Below are 19,919 nucleotides of genomic sequence, written 5' to 3'. Positions count from 1 at the left end.
ACCTGAACATAGGAGAGGGAACACCCATTTGTTTTCCCCTGCTTGAGGAAGGAATTAATCCTGAAGCCTGAGCAACAGAAGGACACTATGGACGAGCAAAGAATGCCCATCCTGTTCAAGTTAAACTAAAGGATTCCACCTCCTTTCCCTACCAAAGGCAGTACCCCCTTAGACCTGAGGCCCAACAAGGATTCCAAAAGATTGTTAAAGACCTAAAAGCCCAAGGCCTAGTAAAACCATGCAGTAGTACCTGCAATACTCAGATTTTAGGAGTACAGAAACCCAACCAACAGTGGAGGTTAGTGCAAGATCTCAGGATTATCAGTGAGGCCATTGTCCCTCTATATACAGCTATACCTAACCCTTATACTCTGCTTTCCCAAATACCAGAAGAAGCAGAGTGGTTTACAGTCCTGGATCTTAAGGATGACTTTTTCTGCATCCCTGTAGATTCAGACTCTCAATTCTTGTTTGCCTTTGAAGATCCTTCAAACCCAATGTCTCAACTCACCTGGACTGTTTTACCCCAAGTGTTCAGATAGCCCCCATCTATTTGGCCAGGCATTAGCCCAAGACTTGAGCCAGTTCTCATACCTGGACACTCTTGTCTTTTGGTATCTGGATGATTTACTTTCAGCTGCCCGTTCAGAAACCTTGTGCCATCAAGCCACCCAAGTGCTTATTTATTTATGTATTTACGTATGTATGTATGTATGTATGTATTTATTTATTTAGACAGAGTCTCGCTCCGTTGCCCAGGCTGGACTGCAGTGGCATGATCTTGGCTGACTTCAGGCTGTACCTCCTGGGTTCATGCCATTCTCCTGCCTCAGCCTCCCAAGTGGCTGGGACTGCAGGAGCCTGCCACCACACTTGGCTAATTTTTTTGTATTTTTGGTAGAGACGGGGTTTCGCCATGTTGGCCAGGATGGTCTCAATCTCTTCACCTTGTGATCTGCCCGCCTCAGCCTCTCAGGGTGCTGGGATTGTAGGCATAAGCCACTGCGCCCAGCCCCACCCAAGTGCTCTTAAATTTCCTTGCCACCTGTGTCTACAAGGTTTCCAAACCAAAGGGTCAGCTCTGCTAACAGCAGGTTAAATTCTTAGGGCTAAAATTATCCAAAGGCACCAGGGCCCTCAGTGAGAAATGCATCCAGCCTACACTGGCTTATCCTCATCCCAAAACCCTAAAGCAACTAAGAGGGTTCCTTGGCATAACAGGCCTCTGCCGAATATGGATTCCCAGGTACAGTGAAATAGCCAGGCCGTTATACACACTAATTAAGAAAACTCAGAAAGCCAATACCCATTTAGTAAGATGGACACCTGAAGCAGAAGTGGCTTTCCAGGCCCTAAAGAAGGCCCTAACCCAAACCCCAGTGTTAAGCATGCCAACAGGGCAAGACTTTTCTTTATATGTCACAGAAAAATCAGGAATAGCTCTAGGAGTCCTTACACAGGTCCGAGGGTCCCGCTTGTAACCTGTGGCATACCTGAGTAAGGAAATTGATGTAGTGGCAAAGGATTGGCCTCATTATTTATGGGTAGTGGCAGCAGTAACAGCCTTAGTATCTGAAGCAGTTAAAATGATACAGGGAAGAGATCTTACTGTGTGGACATCTCGTGATGTGAATGGCATACTCATTGCTAAAGGAGACTTGTTGCTGTCAGACAACCGTTTGCTTAAATATCAGGCTCTATTACTTGAAAGACCAATGCTGCGACTGCACACCTGTGCAACTCTTAATCCAGCCACATTTCTTCCAGAAAATGAAGAAAAAATAGAACATAACTGCCAACAAGTAATTGCTCAAACCTACACCACTCGAGGGGACCTTCTAGAGGTTCCCTTGACTGACTCCGACCTCAACTTGTATACTGATGGAAGTTTCTTTGTAGAAAAAGGACTTTAAAAAGCATATTATGCAGTGGTCAGTGATAATGGAATACTTGAAAGTAATCCCTTCACTCCAGGAACTAGTGCTCAGCTGGCAGAACTAATAGCCCTCATTCGGGCACTAGAATTAGGAGAAGGAAAAAGGGTAAATATATATACAGACTCTAAGTATGCTTACCTAGTCCTCCATGCCCATGCAGCAATATGGAGAGAAAGGGAATTCCTAACTTCTGAAGGAACACCTATCAAACATCAGGAAGCCATTAGGAGATTATTATTGGCTGCACAGAAATCTAAAGAGGTAGCAATCTTACACAGCTGGGGTCATCAGAAAGGAAAGGAAAGGAAAGGAAAGGAAAGGAAAGGAAAGGAAAGGGAAATAGAAGGGAACCGCCAAGCGGATATTGAAGCCAAACGAGCCACAAGGCAGGACTCTCCATAAGAAATGCTTACAGAAGGACCCCCAGTATGGGGTAATCCCCTCCGGGAAACCAAGCCCCAGTACTCAGCAAGAGAAAGAGAATGGGGAACCTCACAAGGACGTAGTTTCCTCTCCTCAGGATGGCTAGCCGCTGAAGAAGGGAAAATACTTTTGTCTGCAGCTAACCCATGGAAATCACTTAAAACCCTTCACCAAACCTTTCACTTAGGCATTGATAGCACCCATCAGATGGCCAAATTATTATTTACTGGACATCCCCTGCACTGCAGGACATACATTTCAATCCCTGTATCTTTAACCTCCTTGTTAAGTTTGCCTCTTCCAGAATCAAAGCTGTAAAACTACAAATCATTCTTCAAATGGAGACCTAGATGCAGTCCATGACTAAGATCTACCGTGGATTCCTGGACCGGCCTGCTAGCCCATGCTCTGATGTTGACAACATCGAAGGCATCCCTCCAAAGAAAATCTCAACGGCACAAGCCCTACTATGCCCCAATTCAGCAGGAAGCAGTGAGAGAGATCATCAGCCAACCTCCCCAACAGCACTTGGGTTTTCCTGTTGAGAGGGAGTGACTGAGAGACAGGACTAGCTGGATTTCCTGGGCTGAATAAGAATTCCTAAGCCTAGTTGGGAAGGTGACCACATCCACCTTTAAACACGGGGCTTGCAACTTAGCTCACACCCGACCAGTCAGGTAGTAAAGAGAGCTCACTAAAATGCTAATTAGGCTAAAACAGGAGGTAAAGAAATAGCCAATCATCTATCACCTGAGAGCACAGAGGGAGGGACAATGATCGGCATATAAAACCCAGACATTCGAGCCGTCAATGGCAACCCCCTTTGGGTCACCTCCCATTTTATGGGAGCTCTGTTTCAGTCTATTAAATATTGCAACTGCAAAAAAAATAAAAATAAAAAAATGAACAACATCTTCAAGAAATATAATGTTGTGTAAAGCAACCAGATCTGCAATGCATGGCCAATCCTGAGGGAGAAGAAGAAAAAGTAAGAAATTTGGAAAACATATTTGACGGAATAATTCAGGAAACATTTCCTGATCTTCTTAGAGTTGTAGATATCCAGATACCAGAAATTCTGAGAACACCTGTGAGATACTACAGAAGACTAATATCATCAAGGCATATAATTATTTGATTATCCAAGTTCAATGTGAAAAAACAAATCTTAAAAGCAGCTACATTGATGGGCATTTTGGTTGGTTCCAAGTCTTTGCTATTGTGAATAGTGCCGCAATAAACATATGTGTGCATGTGTCTTTATAGCAGAATGATTTATAATCCTTTGGGTATATACCCAGTAATGGGATGGCTGGGTCAAATGGTATTTCTAGTTCTAGATCCTTTTGATAGACTGGATGAAGAAAATCTGGCACATATACACCATGGAATACTATGAAGCCATAAAAAGGATGAGTTAATGTCCTTTGTAGGGACATGGATGAAGCTGGAAACCATTATTCTCAGCAAACTATTGCAAAGACAGAAAACCAAACACCGCATGTTCTCACTCATAGGTGGGCATTGAACAATGAGAACACTTGGACACAAGAAGGGGAACATCACACAACGGGGCCTGTTGTGGGGTGGGGGGAGGGGGGAGGGATAGCATTAGGAGATATACCTAATGTAAATGATGAGTTAATGGGTGCAGCACCCCAACATGGCACATGTGTACATATGTAACAAACCTGCACATTGTGCACATGTACCCTAGAACTTAAAGTATAATCATAAATAAAAAAAGAAAAAAAAAGCAGCTACAAAGAATCATCAAATCACCTATGATGGAAATCCCACTAGTCTAACAGTGGACTTCTCAGCAGAAACCTAACCAGCCAATAGAGATTGACAGCCTGTTTTTAGCCTCTGTGAAGAAAAAAAAAAAGTCAGTAAAGAATTTTATATCCTGCCAATTAAGCTGTATAAATGAAAAAGAAGTAAAGTATTTCCCAGATAAGCAAATGCTAAGGCAATTCAGCGTTGAACCAGCCCTACAGGAAATTCTCAAAGGAGTACCAAATATGGAAACAAAAAAATGACACTGACATCATAAAAGCACATGTCACATGTGCACAAGAGCAAAACTCACAGATCTTATCTGGCAATTACATGATTGAGACTACAAAGCACATAGCTAACATCAGTGTGACAGAAACAGAACCGCATATATCAGTACTAACATTGAATGTAAATGGCCTAAATACTCCGCTTAAAAGATATAGGCTGGCACATTGGATGAAAAAGCAAGACCCAACTAACTGCTGCCTAAGATACCCACCTAATGGTTACAGACAAAAAGCAAAAGGGGGAAGAAGATATATCACATAAATGGAACAGAAAACTGAGCTATTCTTTAAACAAACAAAAGTAAACAAAAAACAAAGAAGGGCATTATATAATGAGAAATGTAGCTATCCTAAATATACATGCACCCAATACTGGAAGACCAAATTCATAAAACAAATATGACCAGACCTAAGAAAACAGAAAGCAATACAAAAATAGTGGGAAACGTAAATAACTCACTGACAATACTAGACAGATCATGAAGGCAGGAAATCAATAAACTCTGGACTTAAATTGGACCCAGACCAAATGAACCACATAGATATTTACATAACATTTGACAATATTATGTAAATGACAGAATATACATTTTCTTATCTGCATATAGAACATCCTCCCAAATTAACCACATGCTTGGCCATATAGCAAGGCTCAATACATTTGAAAAAATAATAATTATATCAAGTATCTAATTGGACCACAAAGGGATAAATGTAGAAATCGATATGAAGAGGAACTCTCAAAGCAACACAAATACATGGGAACTAAACAACTTGCTCCTGAATGACTTTTGGGTAAACAATGAAGTTAAGGCAGAAATAAAATAATATTTTTGAAACAAATAAAAATAGAGACACAACATACCAAAACTCCTGGGATGCAACAATAGCAGTATTAAGAGGAAAAATCATGGCATTAAATGCCTTCGTCAAAAAGAGAGAAAAATCTCAAACTAACAACCTAATGTTCCACTTCAAGGAACTAGAAAAACAAGAAAAAAAACCTAAACCTAAAGCAAGTGGAATAAAAGAAATAACAAACACCAGAGCAGCACTAAATGAAATTGAGATTAAAATAATTATACAATCACTAGAATGAAAAGTTTGTTCTTTGAAAGGATAGAAAAAATTGATAGACCACCAGCTAGACTAATTGAGAAGACGGCTGACTCAAATAAACACAATCAGAAATGATAGTGTTGACATTACAACCAATATCACAGAAACAGAAAAGATCATCAGAGACTATTATGAACACAAACTAGAAAACCTAGAAAACATGGATACTTCCTGGAAACATACAACCTCCCAAGATTGAACCAGAAAGAAATGGAAATCCTAAACAGACCAATAACAAGTAATGAATTTGAATCTGTAATATAAAATATCCAACAAAAATAGCCCAGGACCAGATTGATTCACAGCTGGATTTTACCAGACATACAAAGAACTTGTTCCAATCTTACTAAAATTATGCCAAAAAATCAAGGAAGAACAATTCCTCTCTAACTCATTCTATGAAAGCAATAGCACCTGATACAAATACTAAGCAAGGAAAGAATAAAAAAACCTTACAAGCTAATATACCTGGTGCATATTGATGCATAAATCCACAATAAAATATTAGCAAATTTAAACAAACAATACATTAAGCCATGTGGGTTTGATCCCAGAGATTCAAGGATGGTTCAACATATGCAAATCAATAATGTAATTAACCTCATAAACAGAATAAAAAACAAACACTATATGATCATCTCAATTGATGAAGAAAAACGACTTGATAAAATCCAACATTTCTTCACAACCAACTAGGCATTGAAAATACATACCTCAAATTAATAAAAGCCATCTATGACAAACCCATAGCCAACATCATACTGAATGAGGATAAGGTTAAAGCATTCCTCCTAAGAACTGAACAGGATATTGGTGGTGTCCATCATGGGCAGTGGACTAACAAAGGCCATGGCACCAGCAGAAATCCTGAAAAGGAAGGAGATCTCCGCACAAATAAGGGCAAGACTGAAGAATCAAGTCACTCAGTTGAAGGAGAAGTACCTGGTTTCACACCAGGCCTGGCAATATTACAGGCTGGCAACAGAGATGATTCCAATCTTTATATAATGTGAAGTTGAACGCTGCTGAAGAGATTGGGATGAAAGCCACTGACATTAAGTTACCAAGAACAACCACAGAATCTGAGGTGATCAAGTACATTATATCTTTGAATGAAGACTTACTATACACGGGTTCATAGTGAAGCTACCTCTAGATTCAGAGAATATACTGAAGGCATGATCAATGCTATTGCACCTAAAAAAGATGTGGATGGATTGACTAGCATCAGTGCTGGGAAACTTGCTAGAGGTGACCTAAAGGACTGTTTCATTCCTTGTATGCCTAAAGGATGCTTGGAACTCATCAAAGAGACAGCAGTGCAGATTGCCAGAAGGCATGCTGTGGTGGTTGGGTGCAGTAAAATAGTCAGGGCCCCAATGCATGACTTGCTTCTGTGGAACAATGTCACAGTGACCACCTGCCACTCCAAGATTGCCAATCTGGATGAGGAGGTAAATAAAGGCGACATCCTGGTGGTTGCAACTGGTCGGCCTGAAATGGTTAAAGGGGAACGGATCAAACCTGGGGCAATAGTCATCAACTGTGGAATCAATTATTTCCCAGATGTTAAAAAAAAATGGGAGAAAAGTTGTGGGTGATGTGACATATGACGAGGCCTGTTCCTGGCGGCTTAGGGCCCACGACGGTTGCAATGCTCATGCAGAGCACAGTAGAGAGTGCCAAGAATTTCCTGGAGAAATTTAAGCCAGGAAAGTGGATGATTCAGTATAACAACCTTGACCTCAAGACACCTGTTCCAAGTGACATTGATATATCACGATCTTGTAAACCGAAGCCCATTGGTAAGCTGGCTTGAGAAATTGGTCTGCTGTCTGAAGAGGTAGAATTATATGGTGAAACAAAGGCCAAAGTTCTGCTGTCAGCACTAGAACGCCTGAAGCACCAGCCTGATGGGAAATATCAGGTGGTGACTGGAATAACTCCAATACTCCTGGGAGAAGGGAAAAGCATCACTACAATCAGGCTGGTGCAAGCCCTTCTTGCCCATCTCTACCAGAACGTTTTTGTGTGTATGTGACAGCATTCTCAGGGCCCCACCTTTGGAATAAAAGGTGGTGCTGCAGGAGGCGGCTACTCCCAGGTCATTCCTATGGAAGAGTTTAATCTCCACCTCACAGGTGACATCCATGCCATCACTGTAGCTAATAACCTTGTTGCTGCGGCCATTGATGCTCAGATATTTAATGAACTGACCCAGACAGACAAGGCTGTCTTTAATCATTTGGTGCCATCAGTAAATGGAGTGAGAAAGTTCTCTGATATCCACATCCAAAGGTTAAACAGACTAGGCATTGACAAGACTGACTCTATCACACTGATAGATGAAGAGATAAACAGATTTGCAAGATTGGACACTGATCCAGAAACCATAGCTTGGCAAAGAGTGTTGGATACCAATGATGGATTCCTGAGGAAGATCACGATTGGACAGGCTCCAACGAAGAAAAGTCACACACGGATGGCCCAGTTTGATATCTCTGTGGCCAGTGAAATTATGGTTGTCCTGGCTCTCACCACTTCTCTAGAAGATAGGAGAGAGAGACTGGGCAAAATGGTGGTGGCATCCAGTAAGAAAGGAGAGCCCATCAGCGCTGAAGGTCTGGGGGTGAGTGGTGCAGTGATAGTGCTTATGAAGGACACAATCAAGCCCAATCTCATGCAGACATTGGAGGGCACTCCAGTGTTTGTCCATGCCAGCCCATTTGCCAACATCGCACACAGCAATTCCTCTATAATTGCAGACTGGATCACACTCTAGCTTGTTGGCCCAGAAGGGTTTGTAGTGATGGAAGTGGGGTTTGGAGCAGTCATTGGAATAAAAAAGATTTTTAACATCAAATCCTGGTATTCTGGCTTCAAGACAGATACAGAGACTGAGCTGGACCTCATCAGTTGCCTTTCCAGAGAACATAGGGCTTTTGATACCGTGAAGTGCACTCACTGGGCAGAAGGGGGCAAGGGTGCCTTAGCCCTGGTTCAGGCTGTCCAGAGAGCAGAACAAGCACCCAGCAGCTTCCAACTCCTTTATGACCTCAAGCTCCCAGTTGAGGACAAAATCAGGATCATTGCACAGAACATCTATGCAGCAGACAACGTTGAATTACTCCTCAAAGCTCCACACAAAGCTGAAGTCTACACAAAGTAGGACTTTGGGAATCTCCCTATCTGCGTGGCCAAAACACACTTGTCCTTGTCTCACAACCCAGAGGAAAAGGTGTCCCTACAGGATTCGTTCTGCCCATTCACGACATCCATGCCAGCATCAGGGCTGGTTTTCTGTACCCTTTAGTAGGAATGATGAGCACAATGGACTCCCCACCCAGCCCTGTTTTTATGATATTGATTTGGACCCTGAAACAGAACAGGTGAATGGATTATTCTAAATAGATCATCATCCATCTACAAGAAGCTACTTTGAAAGTCTGGCCAGTGTCTATTCCGGCCCACTGGGAGTTAGGAAGTATAAGGGAGCCAAGAGTCAGCCCCTGCCCAGAAGATCTGAAACTAATAGTAGGAGTTTCTCCGGATGTCACTTTCAGCCTTAATTCTCATCGTGTATAAATTAACATAAATCATGCACATGTCTATTTTACGTTAGTGACGTTCCACAGAATAAAAGGAAATAGTTTTGCCAAAAAAAAAACAAGGATCTCCACTCTCACCACTCTTATTCAATATAATACTCCAGTTCTAGCCAGAGGAAAGGGATCCAAATTTAAAAAGAAGTAGTCATGTTATCTCTGCTTGCTGATGACATATCTAGAAAACCTAGACTTTACATAAAATTCCTATATTTGATAAACAATTTTGGTAAAGTTTCAGGATACCAAATCAATGTAAATAAAGTCAGTAGCATTTCGATACACCAATAGCATTAAAGCTAAGAAACAAATAAAAAATTCCATCCCATTTACACTAGCCATTTACAAAAATAAAATACTAGGAATATGTTTAACCAAGGAGGTTAAAGATCACTATAAGGAGAAATACAAAACACTGATAAAATAAATCATAGATGCCAGAAACAGAAAAAGATCTTACGCTCATGGACTGGAAGTATCACTAGTTAAAATGACCATACTGCCAAGAGCAATCTACAGATTAAACATAATTCCTATCATTACAAACATAATTTTTCACAGAATTAGAAAAAAATCCTAGAATACATGTATAACAAAAAAAGAGCCTGAAGAGCCAAATAAATTTTTCATAAAAAGAAAAAAGTAAGAGGCCCCACATTATCTGACTTCAAAATATACTAAAAAACTATAGTAACAAAAACTGTATGGTAATGGTAAAAAAATGGAGACATAGAATGGAACCAAATAGAGAACCAAGAAATAAAGCCACATACCTATACAAAACTGAACTTTGACAAAGTTGACAAAAATAAACAGTGAAGAAAGGATATGAAATATTGCTTTATTGAATACAATAAAGAGTTCTGGCAAAATTGGTAGCCATATTCAGAATAATGAAACTGGACCCCTCTCTCTCACCATATACAAAAATGTACTCAGGTTTCATTTATGACTTAAATGTAAGACCTCAAACAAGAAAAATCCTAACAAAAAAAAAATAGAAAAAACTCTTCTGACATTGAGGGAAAGAATTTATGACTAAGACCTCAAAAGCAAATGCAACAAAAACAAAAGTACACAAATGGAACACAAACTAAAAAGCTTCTGTACAGCAAAGGAAATAATCAACAGAGCAAAAAGACAAACTACAGAAGAGAAGAAAATATTTGCAAATTATGCCTCTGAAAATGGTCTAATATCCACACTCTACAAGAAACCAAAACAAATCAACAAGAAAAAAAACAACCCCATTAAAAAGTGAGCAAAAAAACATGAATAGACATTTCTTAAAAGACAACATGCAATTGGCTACAAAAAAAACTTATGAAAAGGTGCTCAACATCACTAGTCATCAGAGAAATGTAAATTAAAACTACAATGAGATACCATCTTACAGCAGTCAGAATGGCTATTTTTTAAGGTAAAAAATAACAGTTGTTGGTGAGAATGCAGAAAAAAAAGAATGCTTATACACTGTTGGCATATTGTAAAGTAGTAAAATTTCTATGGAAAACAGTATGGAAGTTTCTCAAAGAACCAAAATAAAACTACCATTCAGCATAGCATTTCCACTCCTGACTAACCAAAAGAAAAGAAATTATTATATCAAAAAGACACCTAAACTTGTGTGTTGTGTTTACTGCAACACTATTTACAATAGCAGACATTTTATCAGTGGCTGACTGGATAAAGAAATGTGATATATAAACACCACAGAATACTATACGGCCATAAAAAATGAAAGTATGCCCTTTGCAGCCACATGGATTTAGCTTGAGGCCATTATCCTAAGTTAAACAACTCAGAAACAGAAAGTCTGTTTCTCACTTATAAGTGGAAACTAAACAATGGATACACATGGACAAGTAGGCAGAAATAATTGACACTGGCAACTCAAAAATATGGAAGGGTGGGAGGTAGATGAGGGCTGAAAAATTACCTATGGGATAAAATGTTCACTGTTTGCATAATGGGTACACTAGAAGCCCAAACTTCACCATTACACAATATATCCACTTAACAACATGTGCAAGTACCCTTTCAATCTAAAATAATAAAAAATAAAGTACAATAAATATAAGACTTGACTGTGAAATTCCCAGAGGAAAATACAGCAAAAAAGCTCCATGATATTGGTCTTGGCAATTATTTTTTGCATGTATCTCCGAAAGTACAGGCTAATAAAGCAAAAATAGACAAATTGGTTTAGAGCAAACTAAAAAGTATTTTCACACAAAGAAAACAATATAAAATACAAAGGCAACCTACTGAATGGGATAAAATATTTGTAAAACATATATTTGATATAGGATTAACATTCAAAATATACAAGGAATTCATAGAACTTATCAGAAACAAATAACTTAATTGAAAAATTGGCAAACAACCTGAATAGACATTTCTTCAAAGGAGACATACAACTGGCCCCTAGGTATATGAAAAAAAAATCAACAACACTAATCATCAGGTGAATGCACATCAAAGCCAAGATGAGATGTCACCTCCCACCCAATAGCATAGCTATTATTTTTTTAAAAAGGTAAGTGTTGGTGAGGACAGGGAGAAAAGGGAAACTTTGTACACTGTGGTAGAAATGTAAATTTGTACAGCCACTCAAAACATTAAAAATAGAACTACCATATGATCCAGCAATGCTACTTCTAGTAATATATTTGAAGTAATTCAAATCAGGATCTCTAAGAAGTACCTGCAATCCCATGTTCTCTGCAGTATTATTTATAATTGCTAAGATATGAAAACATCCTAAGTGTGCGTTGATGGATGGATAAAGAAAATGCTGTATATACATGCACTGGAATATTATTCAGCCTTAAAAATGTAGAAAATTTTGCAATTTTCAACAATATAGATGGACCTGAAGGGCATTATGTTAAGTGAAATAAACCAGACACAGAAAAACAAATGTTTTATAATATCATTTATTTATGTAATCTAAAAAAGTCAAATTCCTAGAAGTAGAGAGTAGGATGGTAGTTGCCAGGAATTGGGGTGGGGTGAGGGGATGAAATAAAGCTATGTTGGTCAGAGGGTACAAACTTTCATTTGTATTATTCATTATATATTATATATGTATGTAAATATATATATATATATGTATGTGTGTGTGTGTGCATGTGTGTGTATGTGTGTGTGTGTAAGGGTACTAAAATTAGGGTACTCCAGAGAAGCAGAAGGAAATTCTTCTGCTTCTCTGGAGTACCATAACAAAGCCACTTTGGAAGACAATCTCAAGATTTCTAACAAAGCAAAGTATATTGTGTTCCTTGGTACTATCTAATTGAATAGAAAACTTATGTCTATGGAAAAGGTGCACATAAATGATTACAACAGCTTTTGTTCAAAGATAACAATATTTTGAAACAACCAAGATGTCCTTTACTAGGTAAATAGGTAAAAAATGGTGGTACATCCTTACAATGAAATATTTTTCAGAGATAAAAAGAAATGAGTTACCAAGCCACGAAAAGACATGGAGGGAACTTAAATGCATATTTAAATGCGTATTTCAAGGTGAACTTACATGCATATTTCAAGGTGAACTTAAATGCGTATTTCAAGCAAGTATAAAAAGGTTACATAATTTAGATTCTAAATATATGATATTAGGGGAAAGGCAAAAGTATAAAGATAGTAAAAAATATGTGGTTTCCAGTAGGAGTGGAGAGAATGTATGAATAAATAAGTGATGCACGGAAGTTTTTGAGTGGTAAAAACTACTATTCTGTATGATATTGTAATGATAGTTACATGGCATTATGCATTTGTCAAATGCTGTAAAACTGTACGATATAAACACTAATGTAAACTATGGAGTTTAGTTAATAATATATCAATATTGTTTCATCAGTCATGAAACATGTACCCTACTAGTGAAAGAAAGAGGGGCTACCCATGGACACTCTGTACTATCTGCTCAATCTTTTGGTAAATATATAACTGTTCTAAAAATAAAATGCTAATAAAAAAGTCTAACAGCACACAAGGCCTTGGCATATTTTTTTCTACAAAATAGGTAAAAGTAAGGTGTTGCTAGGAAATATAGAAATGATAAAAAGACCTGGATTATAAAATATCCTCCACAAAGTTTGATGTCCTAACTCCTTTCCTTTTATTCTGACTTAGGAAGAATTACAGACCAACATCAGTTAGCAACTATTGAGCTTCTGCTACAAAATCAAAAAAGCTCGCTCTTTATATGGAACCTGAAAGTGGATAAAGTTCAAATTGCTATATAAAGTTATTAACTTTAGAGAAATATTTAAATATATTATGCCATATTAAAATTCTGGAATACTAAATCCTTAATATTTTTATTCTCCTGAGTCAAAAGTTTTCATTTCTTCTTGGCTATTTATTCTGACAGGAGAACCTTAACATTTTCTCCACTTCCATAATAAAAATTGCTAATTTGATTTTAGTTGCTATAAAATATAGCCATCCTGTCCTAAAACATGGTATTTTTCTGACAATAGCTTGGGAATGGTGGAGGTGGCACACATCCTTACCCCACCTCCAATGATGTAACAATGTCTTTCTCTATTTATCTCCTCCTTCCTCTGATACACACATCACTCATTCTCATGTTCCTCCACTTCCTCCTTTTCAGAAAATATACAGAAACAAAGAGGCATAAATTACTTTATGCAATGACAGATTACAGAACAGCAGGCCTGTTGGTGTTTCAGAAATGCCTTTATAACTGTGATGGAATTTTGTAGTGTGCCTAGGAACTTTATAAAATGGAATGATATTTGTAATCCCAGTTACAGGGATTATATAGGCTATGGGATCTATCCACCAACAACTCAAGCTATAAAACTAAGTTTCTCTTTTTATTCAAAACTCATTGTAGTACCTTAGTAAAGTTCTGTAATTTTTCTCTGGTAGGTTCTACAATCTTACTTTTAGAGTCTGTAGGCATTTTGTAGGATTTTCTGTTTGTCTTCTCTGTTTTCCTCATTCTACTTTTTCTCTGGTTATTGCTGATTGATATGTTAGCTATGGTTTTTCTTATTTTCATTGTACATCCTATTTTAAGTTGAATTCATTTATTCTAAGAGTTTTAAAATAGCACGCCTTGAGTTTTACAAGAATATACTCATATCTTAATCTATAAATAATTATTCATTTGTCTTTTTTTCATAGTCACACCTCTTATTTCTAATTTCTCTTTGGTATACTTTCTATAAATAATAATGATGATGGTTAGCATGCTTATTTTACTTTATATTTTAAAGAGATTGCCCTGGATTTCATGCAGATAATATAAAAAAGAACATAGTATGGCAAAAATTAATTTTTAATCAGAAATAGACATCTGAATTTTATAAAATGCTTTCTGGAAAAATATTGAGTTTGAACTCATGGACACAGGAAGGGGAACATCTCACTCCGGGGACTGTTGTGGGGTGGGGGGAGGGGGGAGGGACAGCATTAGGAGATATACCTAATGCTAAATGACGAGTTAATGGGTGCAGGAAATCAACATGGCACATGGATACATACGTAACAAACCTGCACATTGTGCACATGTACCCTAAAACCTGAAGTATAATAAAAAAAAAAATTTCTCTTATTGAACCAACTGGTAAAGCATACAACAGCATTATAGATCCTTGTATTCCATACACCAATCTTCACTAGAGCCTGTTCTAAAATTATCCAATATGAAATGAAACTCCTAAATGAATTCACATGTATTTCAATCTGTCTCTTTTTTAGCATGTGACTATTTTAAACTATTATTTCAAACTACACTATTCTATGATAGCTCTCCCTGCTACTTGATGCCAACAGGTGATGAGGTCTGCAACATTGTCACTTCTGACACTGCAGAGAAAGTTTCAATAACAGTGAGACTCTTGGTTAGTATCAACAGTGAAAAAACCCATTTAGGAAAATTGGCTTTTCATACACATGAATTTCAGGCCAGCGAAAATATGGTTTTAATATCGTAAACGGAAGGGTTTGGGGTCAGAATATTAAATTGACTGGATAACTTGGTAATGAAGAGTCTGTAAATTAAGTTATTAAAATTTTTGCTTAAGCTACAGAACAGGAAGGGAGGTAATTCTACTGTGAGAGCAACTTATATGGACTAAAAGTTCAATGTAAGTAATTTACTTCCATTCACTTACTTTTTTCCTTTTTTCCTCCTGCTCCTGGCTTCATAATTTTGCATTTATCCTCCAGCTCCCCAGGAAAGTACCAATTTGCTTTGCCACTAGTATTCTATGGTTTATCAACCCAAGCAACCAAGGAATAGTATCTTAATTTTTCTATATTTTTTCCTTTAATTACTTATAAGTCTTAACATTTCTTGTGTTTTTATTATTCACTTATATATCTTCTTTCATAATTTACCTTTCTCCTTTTCCTATGTCCCTGGTGGTATTTCTCTTATAATAGGTTATAGCCTGTTAATAATCCTCTATCATTTTTATTGACAATATTTTCTATGATTTCTTTCATTTAGATATTATTAATTCAGATATGTGAAGCTATCTTAATACACGGAAAAATTAATATAGGCAGAAATTCTGTTTCTGGGCTTCTCACTTATGAAGATCTCACTTTTCTTTTATCCTCATTAAGCATTACAAAAAGAAATTTAAAAATCCACTGAGTTTTTATATGAATTACATTTTACCTATAGATTTAAAAATAACGTATAATTTTATAACATGATTTTCAAATCTAGTAACACAGTAATGTATCCACATATGCTATGTTTTTTGTTTGTTTGTTTGTTTTGACGGAGTCTCACTCTGTCGCCCAGGCTGGAGTGCAGTGGCGGGATCTTGGCTCACTGCAAGCTCCGCCTCCTGGGTTCATGCCATTCTCCTGCCTCAGCCCCCCGAGTAGCTGGGACTACAGGCGCCCGCCACTGCGCCTGGCTAATTTTTTGTATTTTGTTTAGTAGAGACGGGATTTCACGGTGTTAGCCAGGAGGGCCTCGATATCCTGACCTACGGTTTGAATAGATCGCCTCCAAAATTCAGGTGTTGCCAATGCATTATTATTAAGAGTGGGGCCCTCAAGAAGTGAATAGGCCATGAGGGCTGCCCTAGTTAATGCCATTACAGCCATTTTTCAAAAGGCTTCATGCAGCCTTAGCAGCTGTCTCTTCCACCCTTCTGCCATGTTTCTCCCCTCTGGAGAATGCAGCAAGATGGCCCTCACCAGACACTGAACATGCCAGCACCTTGATCTTGGACTTTCCTGTCTTCAGGTGTGTGAGAAATAAATTTTTGTTCTTTATAAGTTATTGAGTCACAGGCATTTTTTCATGGTGGCACAAAACAAAGATAGAATATAAAAGCCATCTTTTACAGCACTCAAGTTTCTTCTAGTTTTCCACATCTTTTTTTTTTTTATTATACTTTAAGTTTTAGGGTACATGTTCACAATGTGCAGGTTTGTTACATATGTATACATGTGCCATGTTGGTGTGCTGCACCCATTAACTCATCATTTACATTAGGTATATCTCCTGATGCTATCCCTCCCCACTCCCCCCACCCCACAACAGGCCCCAGTGTGTGATGTTCCTCTTCCTGTGTCCAAGTGTTCTCATTGTTCAATTCCCACCTATGAGTGAGAACATGCAGTATTTGGTTTTCTGTCTTTGCGATAGTTTGCTGAGAATAATGGTTTCCAGCTTCATCCATGTCCCTAAAAAGGACATGAACTCATCATTTTTTATGGCTGAATAGTATTCCATGGTGTATATGTGCCACATTTTCTTAATCCAGTCTATCATTGTTGGACAATTGGGTTGGTTCCAAGTCTTTGCTATTGTGAATAGTGCCACAATAAACATACATGTGCATGTGTCTTTATGGGTATATACCCAGTAATGGGATGGCTGGTTTAAACACTATTTCTAGTTCTAGATCCCTGAGGAATTGCCACACTGACTTCCAAAATGGTTGAACTAGTTTACAGTCCCGCCAACAGTGTAAAATGATTCCTATTTCTCCACATCCTCTCCAGCACCTGTTGTTTCCTGACTTTTTAATGATTGCCATTCTAACTGGTGTGAGACGGTATCTCATTGTGCTTTTGATTTGCATTTCTCTGATGGCCAGTGATGATGAGCATTTTTTCATGTGTCTTTTGGCTGCATAAATGTCTTCTTATGAGAAGTGTCTGTTCATATCCTTTTGCCACTTGTTGATGGGGTTGTTTGTTTTTTTCTTGTAAATTTGTTTGAGTTCATTGTAGATTCTGGATATTAGCCCTCTGTCAGATGAGTAGATTGCAAAACTTTTCTCCCATTCTGTAGGTTGCCTGTTCACTCTGATGGTAGTTTCTTTTGCTGTGCAGAAGCTCTTTAGTTAATTTAGATCCCACTTGTCAATTTTGGCTTTTGTTGCCATTGCTTTTGGTGTTTTAGACATGAAGTCCTTGCCCATGCCTATGTCCTGAATGGTATTGCCTATGTTTTCTTCTAGGGTTTTTATGGTTTTAGGTCTAACATTTAAGTCTTTAATTCATCTTGAATTAATTTTTGTATAAGCTGTAAGGAAGGGACCAGTTTCAGCTTTCTACATATGGCTAGCCAGTTTTCCCAGCACCATTTGTTAAATAGGGAATACTTTCCCCATTTCTTGTTTTTGTCATGTTTGTCAAAGATCAGATAGCTGTAGATGTGTGGCATTATTTCTGAGGGCTCCATTCTGTTCCACTGGTCTTTATTTCTGTTTTGGTACTAGTACCATGCTGTTTTGGTTACCGTAGCCTTGAAGTATAGTATGAAGTCAGGTAGTATGATGCCTCCAGCTTTGTTCTTTTGGCTTAGGATTGACTTGGCAATGCGGGCTCTTTTTTGGTTCCATGTGAACTTTAAAGTAGTTTTTTCCAATTCTGTGAAGAAAGTCATTGGTAGCTTGATGGGGATGGCATTGAATCTATAAATTACCTTGGGCAGTATGGCCATTTTCATGATATTGATTCTTCCTATCCATGAGCATGGAATGTTCTTCCATTTATTCACATCCTTTTTTGTTTCGTTGAGCAGTGGTTTGTAGTTCTCATTGAAGAGGTCCTTCACATCCCTTGTAAGTTGGATTCCTAGGTATTTTATTCTTTTTGAAGCAATTGTGAATGGGAGTTCACTCATGATTTGGATCTATGTTTGTCTGTTATTGGTGTATAAGAATGCTTGTGATTTTTGCATATTGATTTTGTATCCTGAGACTTTGCTGAAGTTGCTTCTCAGCTTAGATTTGGGATTTGAGATTTTGGGCTGAGACAATGGGGTTTTCTAGATATACAATCATGTCATCTGCAAACAGGGACAACCTGACTTCCTCTTTTCCTAATTGAATACCCTTTATTTCCTTCTCCTGCCTGATTGCCCTGGCCAGAACTTCCAACACTATGTTGAATAGGAGTGGTGAGAGAGGGCATCCCTGTCTTGTGCCAGTTTTTAAAGGGAATGCTTCCAGGTTTTGTCCATTCAGTATGATATTGGCTGTGGGTTTGTCATAGATAGCTCCTATTATTTTGAGATACGTCCCATCAGTACCTAATTTATTGAGAGTTTTTAGCATGAAGTGTTGTTTAATTTTGTCAAAGGCCTTTTCTGCATCTATTGAGATAATCATGTGGTTTTTGTCTTTGGTTTTGTTCATATGCTGGATTATGTTTATTGATTTGCGTATATTGAACCAGCCTTGCATCCCAGGGATGAAGCCCACTTGATCATGGTGGATAAGCTTTTTGATGTGCTGCTGGATTCAGTTTGCCAGTATTTTATTGAGGATTTTTGCATGGATGTTCATCAGGGATATTGGTCTAAAATTCTCTTTTTTTGATTTGTCTCTGCCAGGCTTTGGTATCAGGATGATGCTGGCCTCATAAAATGAATTAGGGAGGATTCCCTCTTTTTCTATTGATTGGAATAGTTTCAGAAGGTATGGTACCAGCTCCTCCTTGCACCTCTGGTAGAATTTGGCTGTGAATGCGTCTGCTCCGGGATTTTTTTTTTTTTTTGATTGCTAGGCTATTAATTATGGCCTCAATTTCAGAACCTGTTATTGGTCTATTCAGAGATTCAACTTCTTCCTGGTTTAGTCTTGGGAGGGTGTATGTGTCAAGGAATTTATCCATTTCTTCTAGATTTTCTAGTTTATTTGCATAGAGTTGCTTATAGTATTATCTGATGGTAGTTTGTATTTCTGTGGGATTAGTGGTGATATCCCCTTTATCATTTTTTATTGCATCTATTTGATTCTTCTCTCTTTTCTTCTTTATTAGTCTTGCTAGCAGTCTATCAATTTTGTTGATCTTTTCAAAAAACCAGCTCCTGGATTCATTGATTTTTTGAAGGGTTTTTTGTGTCTCTGTCTCCTTCAGTTGTCCTCTGATCTTAGTTATTTCTTGCCTTCTGCTAGCTTTTGAATGTGTTTACTCTTGCTTCTCTAGTTCTTTTATTTGTGATGCTAGAGTGCTAAGTTTAGATAATTCCTTCTTTCTCTTGTGGGCATTTAGTGCTACAAATTTCCCTCTTCACACTGCTTTAAATGTGTCCCAGAGATTCTGGTATGTTGTGTCTTTGTTCTCGTTGGTTTCAAAGAACATCTTTTTTTCTGCCTTCATTTCTTTATGTACCCAGTAGTCATTCAAGAGCAAATTGTTCTGTTTCCATGTAGTTGAGTGGTTTTGAATGAGTTTCTTAATCCTGAGTTCTAGTTTGATTGCACTGTGGTCTGAGAGACAGTTTTTATAATTTCTGTTTT

At 37.9% G+C, this 19,919-nt stretch overlaps 1 protein-coding gene and 1 pseudogene across 3 annotated transcripts in view; one reads left to right on the top strand and one right to left on the bottom strand.

Annotated features, from left to right (window-relative positions):
* The window catches only part of FAAH2 (fatty acid amide hydrolase 2), a 211,580-nt gene that overhangs the window by 89,052 nt on the left and 102,609 nt on the right, over window positions 1-19,919 (bottom strand). The gene's annotated exons all lie outside the window — the stretch shown is intronic.
* Window positions 6,361-9,234, top strand: LOC129476444 (C-1-tetrahydrofolate synthase, cytoplasmic-like; annotated as a pseudogene).

The sequence above is a fragment of the Symphalangus syndactylus genome, chromosome X, assembly GCF_028878055.3.
Source record: "Symphalangus syndactylus isolate Jambi chromosome X, NHGRI_mSymSyn1-v2.1_pri, whole genome shotgun sequence".
Lineage (NCBI taxonomy): Eukaryota > Metazoa > Chordata > Mammalia > Primates > Hylobatidae > Symphalangus > Symphalangus syndactylus.
The sequence above is the reverse complement of the archived record's forward strand: the minus strand, read 5'-3'. Positions and strand labels throughout refer to the sequence as shown.